The 17,926-nt window shown below is 31.8% G+C and overlaps 1 protein-coding gene across 1 annotated transcript in view; it reads left to right on the top strand.

Annotated features, from left to right (window-relative positions):
* LOC115881896 (elongation of very long chain fatty acids protein-like) overlaps positions 1 to 17,926 on the top strand; it is a 66,167-nt gene that overhangs the window by 20,879 nt on the left and 27,362 nt on the right. The window lies entirely within an intron of this gene.

The raw sequence follows: 17,926 nt of genomic DNA, 5'->3' as shown, positions 1-17,926 counted from the left end.
ATCAATATATCCGCTTGGGAAAATTATTAATTGACCTGATGCCAACAAAAGTATGGTCCACGGACATTATTTAAACGTTCTTTTATTGTTCTTAAGAGAAATCTGTAAACGATACTTTTATTAGCACCTAGCATGGTTAGATATAAATCCATTCAACTAGTATTTATTATGTAGGGATTTAGACAATTAAAACTAGAGAAACAAAACCAAATTCGTAAACTAAACTTTGCTACAGACTACAGTATAAATGTTACTTTACCATAACCAGAAATGACGATTTTTTAAATAATTTTGTGTATATTTTGTTCATGAGGCGCAATACCGTGGATTATAAGCCGATAAATGGTAGATCGCTAGTTAGTCACTGTTTTATTTTTTTTACTATATTGTAATTAATAATATTAGACAATGATTAAAACTAAATATTCTCGTGGAACTTTCGAGGAATAGCCAATTTAATTTACCATCGGTAACTGTTTTCATATCAGTTTTTCCTTGTTTACTTATTTTTCTGAAGCCAAAATAACGTTTGACCTTGATTTCCTCGTGCTATTTTATGAAATATAAATATTCCCGTGTCATAAATTTAGTTCCTGAAATTCATCGAGACCGGCCGTGATTGGTTGTTTGTTTTTTACTGCTAACCCAGATTAACAATTTTTTTGCGAATGTAACTTTGTGGTCTATTGAAACAATTTATAGTAAGTTTTTTCTTTTAAGTAAAAATTGCTCCACATACGTCGGAAGAGCTAATGTTAAATTTAAGCTAATTGTTTGTTCCAGCTTGCACAAGTCAATTTGCGTAAAATGCATTAGCGTTCAAACCATCTTTAGGTCTCCTTATTCAATGTCTCAATAACCTTAACATGTCAAAATACTTGCTACCGTATACTGATATACACTGCTCAAATATTCGAAAAAAAAGTGTAAAAAGTCGTATTCGTTTTTTTTTGGAACCAGCTGAACATTCTAAAACCCCTATTCACATTAAAATTAGAAATGTAATTTTCCCCATAAGAATTACTTATTTCCATTTTTAACAATGTAGAAACCAAATAATAATAAAATTTTACGATGTCGGACATATTTAAATTATTTTCCATAAGACCATTATATTTCAACTTTATATGACGTCAAAAAAAATGACAATACTACGATAAAAATTACAGTTAAATTATTTTAACGATATTATTGTTTTTTTTCAAAACAATACTTTTTACTACAAACATTTACTTTGTACGAATATAGTTCCTCTAGTGCCTGGTGGACAGAGTTAGCAGTATCAGTCAGAGTCATGGTCTTAAAATAAAAATAAACAAAATAAAATTTATGATTATCAGCAAACAAAATATTGACAATATCAGGATAAGTGGAAGATGAAAATATAGAAAGGGTAAGAAGATTTTAGTACTTAGGTTGCTGGCTGAATGATAAATGGGATCCTGATGAAGAAATCAAACATAGAATTGAAATAGCCAGAAACACTTTTTTCAAAATAAAAACTCTACTCTGCAACCGGAACCTGAATCTGACTACTCGATAGCGAGCTACCAAATGCTATGTACTCTACATTGTTATGCGGAGTCGAGGGATGGACGTTGAAGGCACGGACCATGTCACGCTTGGATTCATTTGAGAATATCCTGGACTGTTGAAAATATCTTGGACCGAACGAATAACAAATCTCGAAGTATTAGAAAGAATGTGTAAGGACCAAGAACTATTGACTACAATAAAACGACGGAAAGCAGCATATTTTGGTCATATTTTTCGAAATAACAAATATAGTTTCCTACAGCTGATCGTTGAGGGAAAGATTGAAGCACGACGAGGCATCGGGCGTAAACGGGTTTCCTGGTTGCGGAATTTGCGCCAGTGCCAGTGGTTTAATATAGGAGAGGCCAGTGCAATTATCCGTTTGGCTCAAAACAGGGAGGAATTCCAATTGATGGTCGCCAACCTCCGATGAGGAGAAGGCACATGAAGAAGAAGGTGTTCCTCTAGGATGTAGGACGATAGAAAAGAACGGCATCAAGACGGCTGGGGAAAAAAATAAATCGATCATCATTTTGGGGTGGTCAAGTTCTAGACGTCATTCGCTAAAAATTGACATATAACTTCGTCTAAAATTGAAATCTAGTTACATAAGGATTAAAAAAAGGTAGAACGTGGTAGTTTGCATCCATACGTTATACCGTGCTTTTAAAAAAATACCTATTTGTTACTAACATAAACTAGCCTAAATTACATTCTCCTTTAGGCAAATTGGCAGTAAGCGACATGAAAAAATAAAGAAGAGTACAGGTCAAGTAAATGAAGTCTAGGGCTTGACCTCGCCAAAATTATCATCGATTGTCCTTCCCAGCCGTCTTTGACGCCGTTTTTTTTTCGATCGTATGATATAAAATTCTGACGGGTAGTTGCATTAGTCTTTTAACTGACAAAATCGAGACTCGCTTTTGTAAAACTTTTTTACGATTACGATAGCATATAAACTAATTATTATGGTTGTTATTATTATACGGAAAATTTTTTGGTCAAGTTTAAAATGTTATATTTTTTTATTTTTAGCCCAATTTTCTTGATTTTTTAGCAAACTGTATAAAATTATATACTTTAGTATTTGACTTATTATACAGGGTTAAAACACCCTGTGCAATAATTTCGTGAGCAAATCAGAACCATGTCTCCTGAACATTTTCTTTTTTGTCTCATGTCAACACAGGCCTTGGTTAATTTTTAAGAGCAAAATGAACTTGCCACAAACATTTTTCAATTTTTTCAGTTATCGTTATTTTTTATGTTATTCTTTATAACGACAAGGTGGCTTAGGTTATTATTATTGTGTACGATTGCATATGATTCTTAGTGTCAAAGATTGTGAAAAAGTCATTGAACTTGTTGAAGATGTTCGGAATTATAAATATTAAGTTGGTTCTTGAAGATGAGTGGACACAAACAACAACCTCATTAACATTATGAATCGACTAGGGATGTCAATCCCGAAAGGTTTTCAAAATCCCGGGATTTTCGAGATTTAATCCCGGGTTTAAAATTATCAGTGTTAAAAAATTTAATATAAATATAACAAAACACGGAAATTAACAAAAAACTCTTTAAAAAAATCATATGAACACCAAACAAATTTTAGCAAATAAATTATAGCTACAAATTTTTAAAAAAATAGGGCAAAAATATTAATCCGTTCAAAGTTTCATCCCCCTGTCTTGAACGTATCTTATTACACAAGATCCCTGCCGAAGAAAAACATCTTTCAGATTCCACGCTGGTGGCCTGAAGGGTTGATGAAAATTCAAAAGCTTTTTGGAGATTACGTCCCCGACTAGGTACCACCATTTGAAAATAATTCAATTTCTTGGGTAATAAATTCGCGTCTTATTACTTCTTTTGGTTTTTATCGGCTTTGAAGGTTGTTGTAAAGCTTTCTGCAGTTTAACCTTTAAAGGTTCATTATCTTCTCTTCTCAGAAGTTCGGCAATGGGAAGCTCATCCTCTTCGCTGTCGTTGCTGGTTCCTCTTCTAGAAGTATCTGATGAATTGTCGAGCTCTAGTCTGATTAAAAGCTTTTCTGTCTCTGATTTAATTACGAAAATATTTGATGTTTTGAAACAATCATCTGGTTTATAGTTTACAGGTCGCTCTCTTTTCAGGTCGCAACGTTGTCGGATTTTACGTAAATTACTTTAGTGCCGAAATTAAGCAATATACTCTATGGCATGAAAAATCGGTATTTATATAATCCAATCCCGGGATTTTTCGAGGCAAATTTTCTTCCGGGATCCCGGGATTCCGAGATTCCGGAATTGACATCCTTAGGGTACAAACATAGTGGAGGCAGCCCATATAGCACGTCCAAATGAAATTACGTTTCTACAAGGGAGACACATGAGAAACAACATATGTTAAAGTGAACCTAAGTGTTCATCTAGTTCTAACATATACATATGAGATACACGCATGTTTATATTGATAGAATTGTGTGATACAGTGTTTACTAGTTGTATGCCGTATGCACTCAAGATTCTAAAGAGTTTTTTGTAACGTGACAAATAATTATTAAAATGATGAAATCTGACGTCGGTATATGAGACATACAATGTATAAGTCATATGTATGTGTGATACTTCTTATCATAGTTGTGCCTATAGTACACACCTTGTAAAAATATGACGTATACACATAATATAAATATCTATATAGACACTTTGTAATAGTGTACTGTTGGGTCTACATTCTAGCATGAAATAAAGGTGCGCGCATGCGCGGATAGCCTCAGCGTAGATACACCGACCAAGTGTATCTTATGTGTCCCTCTCCTTTCTCCTTTCTAGGAGTGGTATGTATTAGCAGCCATTATTGTTTTATCATTCGGAAGCTCTATATAAATGTTCTGTTTGTGTGTAGTTTAAAAGAGATTTTAAGGTAAGCACAAGTTTTTAATTACCTTGTTACACCTTCCTAAGAGTATTATTAATATTATAGCAGCGAATCTTCCTTACTCGATACCCAATATACCAAATTTTGACTCCAATGAATGAAAACTCCAAATATTCTCGTATAATGATAAAGAGGTTAGCTGAGTTAGCTCTGCAATATAATTTTTTTTAATTTGGAAATAATGAAAATCTAAATGGACCAGAGAAAGAAAGATTTAAACACTTCAAAGAACTTCTTACACAGATATTCGGTAAGTTATTGATGGATCGATATACAGATATGTTTAATATTCAATAATCAGTTTCATATAAAATTTAAGGGTGAGATTGTTAATCTGGAAATAAAATACAACAAAGTCCAACAGAGTGCTCGATGAATGAGTATGCTAATAAACCAACTGCTTGGAGGGAAAAGAGGAGAAAAAAATGACTCGAAAAAAACGAGGTCCACCAAATTGTGGCGATATACCAGTGTTTACCATTTTAGTATGTTGTTATACTAGGTACTTATATTTTTAATACATTTTGATACAAATTCTGTTCTTTTACAGTGTTTTCTTACTTCTGGTTTCTGCAGTGTAAATAATTATTATTGTTGTGTTATTTGCGCTATTGCGTTCCATGATATAAAGAAATATAAGAATTTTATTTTTAACCACTTAATCCATTTTATGGAAGAAAAATGTTACATTTAATACAAAACAAAAATGGAACAATTTTAAGGCTACTTCTCTTGAACTTACGATCGAGATACTTTTGGAAAATACAAAGTTTTGCATTCCTAATTTTCGTTCCAAAAAGATATAATTAGTATCATTGAATAAATATTTCTTAAAAAGAACGAAAAGTTAGGCATCAAAACTTGTATTATTTCCTAAATTCGTTCATAAGAAGTAGTTTTATCTAGCACAAGATGTATATACGAAGCAAAATACATAGGTATACACGCGGTAGTCACAACTGCAATGTGTAAACATAGTTTAAACGTAATACATCAGCACTGTGTATCCTACGGTACACTGTGTATCCCTTACTTTGTGTATACGTAAATGCTATACTGTGGCTACATTGTGAGGCGGACGTTTAACCTTTGTGCATACGTGTTGAACTACAATGTGTAAACGTTGCATATTTACATCGGGGGAATTGTGTCACCCTGTGTCTACATCTAATAATGTAAACACATCGTAAATGTGATTTGATGTGCTGTATGGGAGGTTTCTGCTTTTCGGCAGCCAGCGCCGTCTCTGGGTACCTATTCTTGATCACTCGCTACTTCAAATATCGCTCACATATCGCATCTCCGAAAAAGCCATATAACAATACACGTGATGCGTAACTTTGCGTATATGCATCACGTGTATTGTAATATGGCTTTTTCGGAGATGCGAGCAGGGTTCGGAAGTAGTTAATTAAGAGGAAATTTACCTGATTAACTAACCTAACCTAACCAAACCATATTCAAACGCCGCGCCGCACATATGGGTATTTGGTCTATAAACCTGGCCAAAAGTGATATTTTTTTATTTTCATTTTTTATCTTAACTGAATACAAATCTATAAATACTAAATGTAAGCACGTTTATTAGCTTTTTTTAAGTTGACTATCAAATAAATAATATATTTCAATTATAAGTATGAATTATCTTGAGTGTATTCTGAATATTTCTAAGATTATAAAATAGTCGAATTGTTTGTAGTGTTTTTGTTGCAAATTGTTTATAATAACTGTCATGATGGATAGAGAGCCAGCTGGCAAGTCCTGTTTTATGCCATATTTTTACTTTGAAACTTCTATTCTATTTCTTTATAATGTTTTATATTTAAAAAATCAGAGGCATTTTTATAAGGTGTAGTCTCCAGCTTTGGAATATGTACAAAAATCTTGCCAATATTTGCCACTGCCAAAAAAACCTTGATTTAAATAGATTCTTAAAGGAAATAGTCTTTACCCTATAACACCCATCCTCCCTCAGATATCGTCTATAATATACAAATTACTTTCTTGTTCTAGCATCCTCATCCAATTGCTTGGTTTTGCACAGATTGGCCCTATTTGATCGGTGGAAAGGGTTTCAGAGTAAAGGAAAAAATATTGTGTAGGATATTGTGTAAAATATTGTGTAGGATATGTTCCATATTAGCACCCTCTCCTCTAATAATTAATATTACTAGCAAAAAAGCAAAAAAATCATAAAACATAATTGTGGCCAACTTTTAGTTCTTAATACCTTCTGTGCGCCGTCGGCGCGTGCAAAAGCAGAAATAAATAAATTTTGGTTCCGGTAAAAGCGAGAACGCCGATGAACGCTGGTTGACGGCGCCTACCTGCTTTCACTGTGAACTAGCCGATTTGATAACACGCTTTAATTTTTCAAGGTTATAAGCGCGAGGCGGCGCGGCGCTATTATGTACCCATATACAGGGTATCCCAGAAATACGTGCAAGTATTTTAACTTAACTTCTTGTATAGTTCAACCCCAGAAACACGCGTATGAATTTTTTTTCTAAATAATTTTTTTTTTGAAAATTCAGAATTTTTTGAAAATATTTTTGGAATTTTTTTGCAATTTTTTTTAGTTTTTATTTAAAAAAAAAATTCTTGATAATATGAGTAGATTAAATTTAAAAGAAAGAAAATCCAGAAAAGATCCAGTGGTTCTCAAACAAATCTCGAAGTATTGGAAAGAATGTGTAAGGACCAAGAACTATTGACTACAATAAAACGACGGAAAGCAGCATATTTTGGTCATATTTTTCGAAATAACAAATATAGTTTCCTACAGCTGATCGTTGAGGGAAAGATTGAAGGACGACGAGGCATCGGGCATAAACGGTTTTCCTGGTTGCGGAATTTGCGCCAGTGGTTTAATATAGGAGAGGCCAGTGCAATTATATCCGTTTGGCTCAAGACAGGGAGGAATTCCAATTGATTGTCCCCAACCTCCGATGGGGAGAAGGCACATGAAGAAGAAGGTTCTCAAAATTTTAGCAAAAAATCATTTTTTTTTGGAAATTTTCAAAGTAAAATAACTCCGTTATTTTGGACTTATTTGAAAAACGATAAAGAGAAAATAATATTTTCTCTTATGTTTCTTTTATCGAGATCTACCACCCTTTAAAATACTTGCACTTATTTCTGGGATTCCCTGTTTATAACAATACACGTGATGCGTATACGCAAAGTTGCGAACGATGTCAAGAATAGGTACTCAGATTGGCGCTGACCACCAGTAAGCGGCAAACCTGCTTGCACTGTGTTCGCACTCTTAGAACCGACTTCTACAGAGAGTTACAGCTGCCGGGGGAGGCAATACAAGCTTTTTGTTTCTTTGTACACTTAATTACTACATTTTTTTTTAATATCCTTAGTTCTTTTAGTGTCACTAATATTTATTAAAACCAGCTTGTATCGTTACATTTTAACGTTTTTTAAATTTTAGTCTATAGTTCTAATCAGTGTCAATATGATATTACGATAATAACACTGCCTCGTGATATTAAAAAAATTACATCATAAAGTAATCATAGTTGAGAAAATTGGAAATTGTTGGTGGCAAGTTCATTTGGCTCTTAAAAATTAACCAAGGCATGGGTTGACATGAATCAAAAACCCAAATACTCAGGAGACGTGGTTCTGACAGAATAACAACGTTTTAGGAGAAATCACTCACGAAATTATTGCCCAGAGTGCTTTAAAATTAGGGTAAAAACCAACCCTTCAATTAACCCTGTATAATTGTATAGTAAGCCAAATGCTAAAGTTTATCAAAACTGAGTTTATGAATTAAAGTTGATAGAGATTTATATTATTGTTTGCTAAAAAATTCATTAAAATAGAGCTAAAAGTAAAAAAATATAACACTTTACACTTGATTAAAAAAATGTTCCGTTGCTTTTTTTGCATATGAGTGTATTTCCAACTTTTGAGTTTCTTCTTACGACTTTCTAGTGGTGTAAGCAATAGTTTAAAATAGTTTAGAACAAATAAATAGGAAACAACTAAAATTACACATGTAAGCCAATTACATAATTATAATTATTTTTGTTATTAGAGCAATATAATGGTGTTTTCGAAAAATGTTTATTTTGAACGTATTTTTTATGGATTTGGCGATAAAATGTAACTACAGATAAAAGTATGCAAATAAAAAATTATAATTACTATTATTAAGAAACATACCATATAATAATTATATAACTAAACAAAATGCATATAATTATATAGACAATCAAAGATAGATTAAGAAAATTATTGGTAACATTATAAGCACATTTCAATAACAGGGAACTACTAGATAACCACAAATGTTAATTTCAAGAAATTAATTTGGAAATTAGTTTTAAATTATAAATAACATAACGTATAATAAACAAACATTATCTGTTTTCGTTAAAAATACATAAACCACCTTTAATAGTTTGGTTTTAGCTCATTATTTTTATTATCAGTTTATCATATAGTGACTTATCAGTCGTTAATGATAAATTGGCAAGCTATCTAATGACAGCATGTAGGTACGTCGAATTGACGATTTTTTTGTCGTCGGTTGTTGTTTATGGCGCATTTTTTTCCTTTGACAGCATACATATATTTTTTTTGTGAAAATATTTTTGTGTTAAAGAGTCAAGTTTCTATTTCATACAGATATTCAGAAAAACTTCATTCAAAATATCGAAATTAGCGGACTAAATTAGTGGTATCAATTAGCGTAGAGAAGTTTCCCATACAGCACATCAAATCACATTTACGATGTGTTTACATTTTTAGATGTAGACACAGGATGACACAATTCCCCCGATGTAAATATGATACGTTTACACATTGTAGTTCAATACGTATGCACAAAGGTTAAACGTCCGCCTTACAATGTAGCCACAGTATAGCATTTACGTATACACAAACTAAGGGATACACAGTGTGCCGTAGGATACACTGTGCTTGTGTATTACGCTTAAACTCTGTTTACACACTGCAGTTGTGACTACTGCGTGTATACGTATGTATTTTGCTTCGTATATACATCTTGTGCTAGATAAAACTTTTTCTTATGAACGAATTTAGGAAATAATACAGGTTTTGATGCCTAACTTTTCTTTCTTTTTAAGAAATATTTATTCAATAATACCAATTATATTTTTTTAGAACGAAAATTAGGAAGGCAAAACTTTGTATTTTCCAAAAGTATCTCGATCGTAAGTTCAAGAGAAGTAGCCTTAAAATTGTTCCATTTTTGTTTTGTATTAAATGTACCATTTTTTTTCCATAAAATGGATTAAGTGGTTAAAAATAAAATTCTTATATTTCTTTATATCATGGAACGCAATAGCGCAAATAAAACAATAATAATAATTATTTACACTGCAGAAACCAGAAGTAAGAAAACACTGTAAAAGAACAGAATTTGTATCAAAATGTATTAAAGATATAAGTACCTAGTATAAAAACGTACTAAAATGGTAAACCCTGGTATATCGCCACGATTTGGTGGACCTCGTTTAGACAATTTTTTTTTCTTCTCCCTCCAAGCAGTTGGTTTGTTAGCATACTCATTCATCGAGATTAACAATCTCAGATTGACAATCTCACCCTTAAATTTTATATGAAACTGATTATTGAATATTAAACATACCTGTATATTGATCCATCAATAAATAACTTACCGAATATCAGTGTAAGAAGTTCTTTGAAGTGTTTAAATCTTTCTTTTTCTGATCCATTTAGATTTTTATTATTTCCAAATTAAAAAAAAATTATATTGCAGAGCTAACCTCTTTATCATTATACGAGAATATTTGGAGTTTTCACTCATTGGAGTCAAAATTTGGTAAATTGGGTATCGAGTAAGGGAAGATTCGCTGCTATAATATTAATAATACTCTTAGGAAGGTGTAACAAGGTAATTAAAAACTTGTGCTTACCTTAAAATATCTTTTAAACTACACACAAACAGAACATTTATATAGAGCTTCCGAATGATAAAACAATAATGGCTGCTAACACATACCACTCCTAGAAAGGAGAAAGGAGAGAGAACACATAAGATACACTTGGTCGGTGTGTCTACGCTGAGGCTATCCGCGCGTCCGCACATCTTCATTTCATGCTAGAATGTAGACACAACAGTACACTATTACAAAGTGTCTATATAGAAATTTCTATTATGTGTATACGTCACATTTTTACAAGGTGTGTACTATAGGCACAACTATGATACGAAGTATCACACATACATATGACATATACATTGTATGTCTCATATACCGACGTCAGATTTCATTATTTTAATAATTATTTGTTACGTTACAAAAAACTGTTTAGAATCTTGCATACGGTACTTGCATAGACCGTGCATACGGTATACAACTAGTAAACACTGTATCACACAATTCTGTCAATATAAACCTGCGTGTATCTCATATATCTACATGTTAGAACTAGATGAACACTTAGGTTCACTTTAACATATTTGGTTTCTCATGTGTCTCCCTTGTAGAAATGTAATTTCATTTGGACGTGCTGTATGGGTTGTTTCTCTAATTTCAATGTAAGCATTCACTACGTCAACATTGGTAGTAGTCATTTCCAATTATAAAGCTTCAACCTTCATTCAGAACAGCGAAATCAGTGGAATAAATTAGTAGTTTCAATTAGTCGTAGCAGTGGCGTGCGGTGAAATTTATACAAGGGGAAGCGATTCGATAAAGTTAATAAAAAAAAGTCGAAAAATATTTTTAACAGATTACCTATAAACCACTACCTAGATTCATATTACTTGCTATGAATTATTATTAATTAAAACGCTTGGTTTCAATGAATAGGAAAGCCCCGGCGCCGCACAATGGATCGAAGCATAGGAAAATAGGGACACTGACTTATTTCGAAATTAATACTTTTATTTTACTGTTTTTTATGTACGACTTCAATAAATACAACAAAAATCTAAATTAATATGGCATTTTGTACCATATAGTTTACAAAATATACAGAGTGTCTCAAAAAAAGAACTAATATCTAAACAAAAAAGAAAACAAAAATATTATAACAAAAAAGAAATTGCTTTCTCTGTTAAATCTAAATTAATATGGCCTTTTGTACCAAATAGTTAACAAAATATACAGGGTGACTCGCAAAAGAACTAACCTCTAAATAAAAAAGAAACAAATATATTATAACAAAAGAGATATTGCTTTCTCTGTTAAATCGCTATGAATTTTATCACAGCTACGCATATCAGTTATATATGGATCGGAAGACAACAAAAGATTATGTAAAATGTCTTCATTTGCAAAAGTTCTGTTAGACCTTCTTGAACGGCATTCTCTATATTTCCGAAAGTATTTATTCCTAGACTCTGAGGCCTCTTCAGACAGATGCCCTATCGGAAACCAAAAATTGCTGATGATTTTTGCTCCGTGTATCAAAATTTTGTGTAGAGAAGATGGCATGTAATACCATCCATAAAGGTTAACTCTTCTGCAGCCTCTGTTGCAAATTTATTAAACTTTTCGGCATTTTTTTTTCCTGAAACCAAAACTTGGAGTAATGTATATATAGTCTTTCCAGCAATCAATTCATCGATTCCTGTAATTTGTTATGACTTTTCGAAGTTTCGGAAAAATCTTCTCGCAGTGTTTCCATCGTTTGCCCCATCCCTGTTTAACGACATCGACTATCAAACCCATTTCCTCCCTAAATCTAAAATAAAATTGCAAATATATTCTGCAAAGCAACGCGTGATGCGCGTCCACGGCAAACTGGACAAATTGCCGAATACCAATTCAATTGCCGAATAGGTACCGAATACCAAAACGAAAACATTTCTGGGCCTTTCAACCTATATGCCTTATGTATTGTAGTGTAATTCAGTCCCACTCCAATGTTCTTCGACGAATATACTTACCGATATCGGCAAATTACAAATTGTTTGATGGTGCACTGTGCGTGCATTGCATAAATTCAAGGATTTTGATATTAAAAACATTATAGTTTTTGCAGTGGCACTTTGGGGCAGCCAATTTTTTTATATGTGCGAGTAAAGGTGGCTCTTTACATTGCACGTAATATCTCCACTTACATCCGCTTACATTTTTTTGTAATTCAAGAAAACTTTATATTTTTAAGTCTTAATGACATAAATAAAAAACAAATGAGTTTTTCACTTCTGGTGTGACTTTTTTTTAAATTTAACAATCCAATACTATAGCCCAAGAACGCTTCTAATAAGTCGTTATATATAACAAACGAATATCTTTTACATCCATTTTAAAATTACAATCAAATGTAAGACTCTTTATCTACCAATTTGAATGATTTTTCTATTTACTTCAATTGGTGCTCATATGCTCAATAAGTAAATAACAAACAGACATACTGTATATGTTTTACAAGACTAGAATATCTCTTTAACACAAATATGTAAAAAAATATTTAAATTTGGAACTCTTCAAAAACAGCCAATGTCCCTATCTTCTTATACTTCGATCCATTGTGCGCCGCTTCCCCCGCTTCCATAGACCGCACGCGCCTATGTCGTAGAAGTTTGTTCACCTAATTTTAATGTAAGCATTCAGAACGTCATAATTAGTGGTAGTAATCATGGTACAAAGAATACAAGGTATGATATTGCGCAGGTTGGTCGCTACGTCACAGGTGATAACAGGCGCTATTGGTCAGCACTCTCCGCGCGACAGTTCAAATCGTCAAGATATTGTTATAAACCTGTTTTTTTGTTTAGATACCGTCATTGAATTATCGCTAAGCAAGTTACTGTGGAGCAGTGCGTAAGGAGTCGGGCTAGGAAGCGAGAGACCGGAGTTCGATTCTCGGCCGGGACATAACTTTTTATTTATTTTTTAAATACTGTTGTATTCTATAGTTTATTTTTGTAGTATAAAAAAAAGAACTATTTATTCTGTTATTTTTTAATCTCCGGTATTAATATAAATTGATTGTTGGCACAATACCTCATTTAATATAAAATAATATTCTACTTTTTGAAATGTATCGGGCCCTAATTGTACCTAAAAGTAATATATTTTTAGTGATATACCATATTGTAAACTATTTAATATTTCAGTCACTTAAAAAGTTAATTTGCATTGAATAATTGCCTACCATTAAAGGAAATTTGAGCTATATAATCCTTGATGGGCATATTCTGAGTATGCAAATACTTCCTCTAAATTTTGGGTTTCGTTCAACCGATTTATTCTCAACCTGAAACATCTACATATAAAAAAAAGCACAGGTCACTAATTACTTCCACTAATTATAATAAACTTCGCCCTTGGAATTACTTCTATCAGAATTACAATACATTCATCTGCATTGGCATTTTCTACTTTTTGGTTTGGGAAACTTCAACTTCCCAACATATTTTAAATGATGTAACAATTCCTCTTGTGGTTACTTTTCTATAGATATCCTCATCTCTGTCCTCATGTGAATTCAGAGGCAATGAACATGAAAATTATTTACCATAAACATCGCAAACTAAAAACCTAATAAACAATTTTATACCGAATATAGAAATAAATTTAGTATTCTTACCTATTATTATCGTCCAAATCCATGTTAATAAATAATTATTTTTAAATATATTTTTGGAACTGCTGGTTTTAGTAATTATTAAATTAAATGAACTAAAAAGTCTTAAAAATAAACAATTCTTAACCATAAAGCCTCGTTCTCAGAACTGCGTCGTGTCGACAGCGACACTGATTGACACTTCAAACGACCAATGGGAGCTGTACTAAATTTAAAATTGACAGCTGTTTGAATTTTGTACAAATCTGATTGGTTCTTTTGTCGTGTCGCTGTCAACCACAGCTGTCAACTTTCTTTATTTTATATTTATTCATTATTTTCCTAGTGACGTCACAGGTGGTATGCGCGAACTAAACGAAATTGGAGCCGCTATCGATCATACCTTGTATTCTTTGTACCATGGTAGTAATTCTCAATTAGTGGAAAAAGTTAACAAACTTTTGACTTTTCCACTAATTATACTTCAAAATTTGCGAGAAATGTCATTTTGACCTTTGACTATCTCCCGTCAAGAAAAATTTTGGTTAGAAGTTTATTGTTTTATAAGCTAAATATTATGCTTTCTCTGCGGATACAACAGGCTATCGCAAGCTGTTGCTAGGATATTTTATTAATTTTAATTGTGTTTTTTAGACATTGTGAATGATCGTAAACTAAAAAGTATAAAGTGTAATTGAAACCACTAATTTATTCCACTAATTGGTTCTGAATGAAGCTTCATTCAGAACCTCTACAACTAAAATTAATAGAATATCATAGCAACAGCTTGCGGTAATCAGTTGTATCCATAGAGAAAGCCTAATATTTAACTTATAAAACAATACATTTTTGATGTCTAACCAAATTTTGTCATGACGGATGAAAATAAAAGGCCAAAATGACATTCCTCGCAAATTTTGATGTATAATTAGCGAAAAAGTTAAAAGTTTGGTAACTTTTTCCAATAATTGAAAATTCGTACGACTAAATTTGACGTTCTGAATTCAGAACGTCAAAATTAATAGTAGACCATAGATAAAAGACTTATAATATTAAATAGATAGGTAACAGAATACTGCCAAAAAATCTGAAGGAATTTAATCAGGGGCGGGAAAGTGAAATAGCAAAAGCGGTTCCACCGTTTCCACGGAAATCTCAAATAAAATAGTTCCAGCCCTAGTCACTAGGTGGTAGTGCAATTAATTTTTAGGTTAAGAAGTTGCTACTAGTTATTGCCAGATGGCGTTAAATCAGAATTTTTTTGTAGTTTCCATAGTTTCCAACGCCATTGTCATATTATTGTCAAATTCTCAAAAAATATTAACGTTGTCATAGCGCCAATCATAATATTATCAAATAAATGATTATCAAAACGTTTTTCAAACTATAATTTGTTATATGTGTTTTAATTAGACAATTCCTTTTGTTTGTGGCCCTAAAAATATAATGTAAGTCTTTTATTTTTGCCATCATTTAAGTACCTATTTATATTTATACCATTTACAAAACTTTGGGCGTATTACGTTGGTCTTGTTTTATTACAATAAACGATGTTTAAATATTTCACTTATAAATAAAAACTTTAAATAATAAATAATATTTCACATGTTTGGCCTTAATTTTATTTAATAATTGTATAAATTATACTTTTAAATCTTATTTTTTACACATCACAACGATACTTGTTATTGTATTGTTGAATTTGTGTAAAAAATAAGATTTAATAATCAAATTTAGTTATTTTAGAGTAAAATTCAATAAATACGCTCATTTAAAAAGCCCGCGCTTCGATCCATTTAAAACAAGCCCTACTCAATAGATGGCGCCACTTCTGTAGGACCATTTTTCAGTATGGCAGAGTCCATTCTTTTTCTAGCTAGGTATATTCTTTGAATTTAATTTTACAATAAATTGAAAAATCAAACCCTAAAATCACAACAAAAGCGTCTCTAAGTGTCAGTTAAAAATCAAATTTTATTATTGTCAGATATTGACATTTGCATTGTTGATATTGACAGTTTTATATATATTGATGATTGATATTGACATATTTTGCGCCTCTGTATCTTGGAGGAAGAACTATTTTTAATGAACTGTCATTTCCATTTAAGTTTCCCAGCCATGATAGTAGACATTCAAAATTTGCGACAATTGTCATTTTGGCTTTTGATTATCTTCTGTCAAGAGAAATTCTGGTTAGAAATCAAAAGTTGATTGTTCTATAAGCTAAATATTAGGCTTTCTCTATGGGTACAACTGACTAACGTAAGCTGTTGCTAGGATTCTATTAATTTTAATTGGGTTTTTTAAACATTGTGAATGATCGTAAACTAATAAGTATAAAGTGTAATTGAAATTCACTAATTCCACTAATTTATTCCACTAATTTCGAGGTTCTGAATGAAGCTTTGTGCCTCATTCAGAACTTCAAAATTGGTGGAATAAATTAGTAGTTTCAATTAGCGTAGAAGTTGGTTTTCCTAATTTCCAATGTAAGCATCCAGTACGTTAAAATTAGTAGTAGTACTGTTCAATTATAATGCTTCATTCAGAACTTGTGGAACAGTGGAATAAATTAGTGGTTTCAATTAGCGTAGAAAAGTTGTGTTTCTCTAAATTCAATGTAAGCATTTAGAACGTGAAAATTAGTGGTAGTAATTTTCTATTAGCAGAAAAATTTAACAAACTTTTAACTTTTGCCACTTTATAATTTTATGTTTCATAGTAATTCAGGGTAAAGATAATGTTGGATAAATAAGTCTCTTTGACAAAGAGGTTTGAGGTTACGCTAATAGAAGAAAATCCATAAAATATAATAGTTATCTATTTAGGATAAATAAGGTTTATTACTTAAAAATTTTAAATGTAATCAAAATCTGTATTTGCAGTCATGCGTAAAATTAACTATTTAATAAAATGAATCTTCACAATGAATTTATTGTGAATAACTTAATAGCCCCAGTATTCGACATCTGTTGAGTATTGAAAGTAAATTTTAAGAAAATCAATTAGAGAGTGCCGCTACGCTCGTTAGCAAAATATCTTTATCATATTTATTTAGTGAAAGCACGAACAATGTATTCTTCTAATGTGACATTTATTTAGTCCGGGCAGCAATAGTTTTGTTGATTTAAGATACATTATCGATTTTTTAGATTACATCCTAATCCAGAGAACATCTCTCTCAAATTTTATTAGCTTCTATACCGGGTGATGCACATAGGAAATCCCATAAAAAATTTTGATCTGTCTAAATATTGGCTCCCCTATTAATTTTACAGCTAAAGCTTCATTCAGAACCTCGAAATCAGTGGAATAAATTAGTAGTTTAAATTAGCCGTAGAAGTTTGTTCACCTAATTTTAATGTAAGCATTCAGAACGTCATAATTAGTGGTAGTAATTTTCAATTATTGGAAAAAGTTATCAAACTTTTGACTTTTCCACTAATTATACTTCAAAATTTGCGAGGAATGTCATTTTGGCCTTTGATTATCATGCGTCAAGAAAAATTTTGGTTAGAAATCAAAAGTTTATTGTTTTATAAACTAAATATATAATTCTCTATGGATACAACAGACTACCGCAAGCTGTTGCTAGGACATTTTATTAATTTTAATTGGGTTTTTTAGACATTGTCAATGATCGTAAACTAAAAAGGAGCGGCCGGAAAGTGAAATAGCAAAAGCGGTTCCACCGTTTCCACGGAAATTTCAAATAAAATAGTTCCAGCCTCGGGCGCTAGGTGGCAGTGCAATTAATTTTTAGGTTAAAAAGTTGCTACTAGTTATTGCCAGATGGCGTTCAATCAGATTTTTTTTGTAGTTTCCATAGTTTCCAAAGGCCATTGTGATATTATTGTCAAATTCTCAAAAAATATTGTCGTTGTCATAGCGCCAATCATAATATTATCAAAAATAATTATCAAAACCATCAAAACGT

This window comes from Sitophilus oryzae, unplaced genomic scaffold (genome assembly GCF_002938485.1).
Source record: "Sitophilus oryzae breed Bouriz unplaced genomic scaffold, Soryzae_2.0 scaffold_1744_pilon_pilon, whole genome shotgun sequence".
Classification (NCBI taxonomy): Eukaryota; Metazoa; Arthropoda; class Insecta; order Coleoptera; family Curculionidae; genus Sitophilus; species Sitophilus oryzae.
This window is presented reverse-complemented; position numbering and strand designations above follow the sequence as displayed.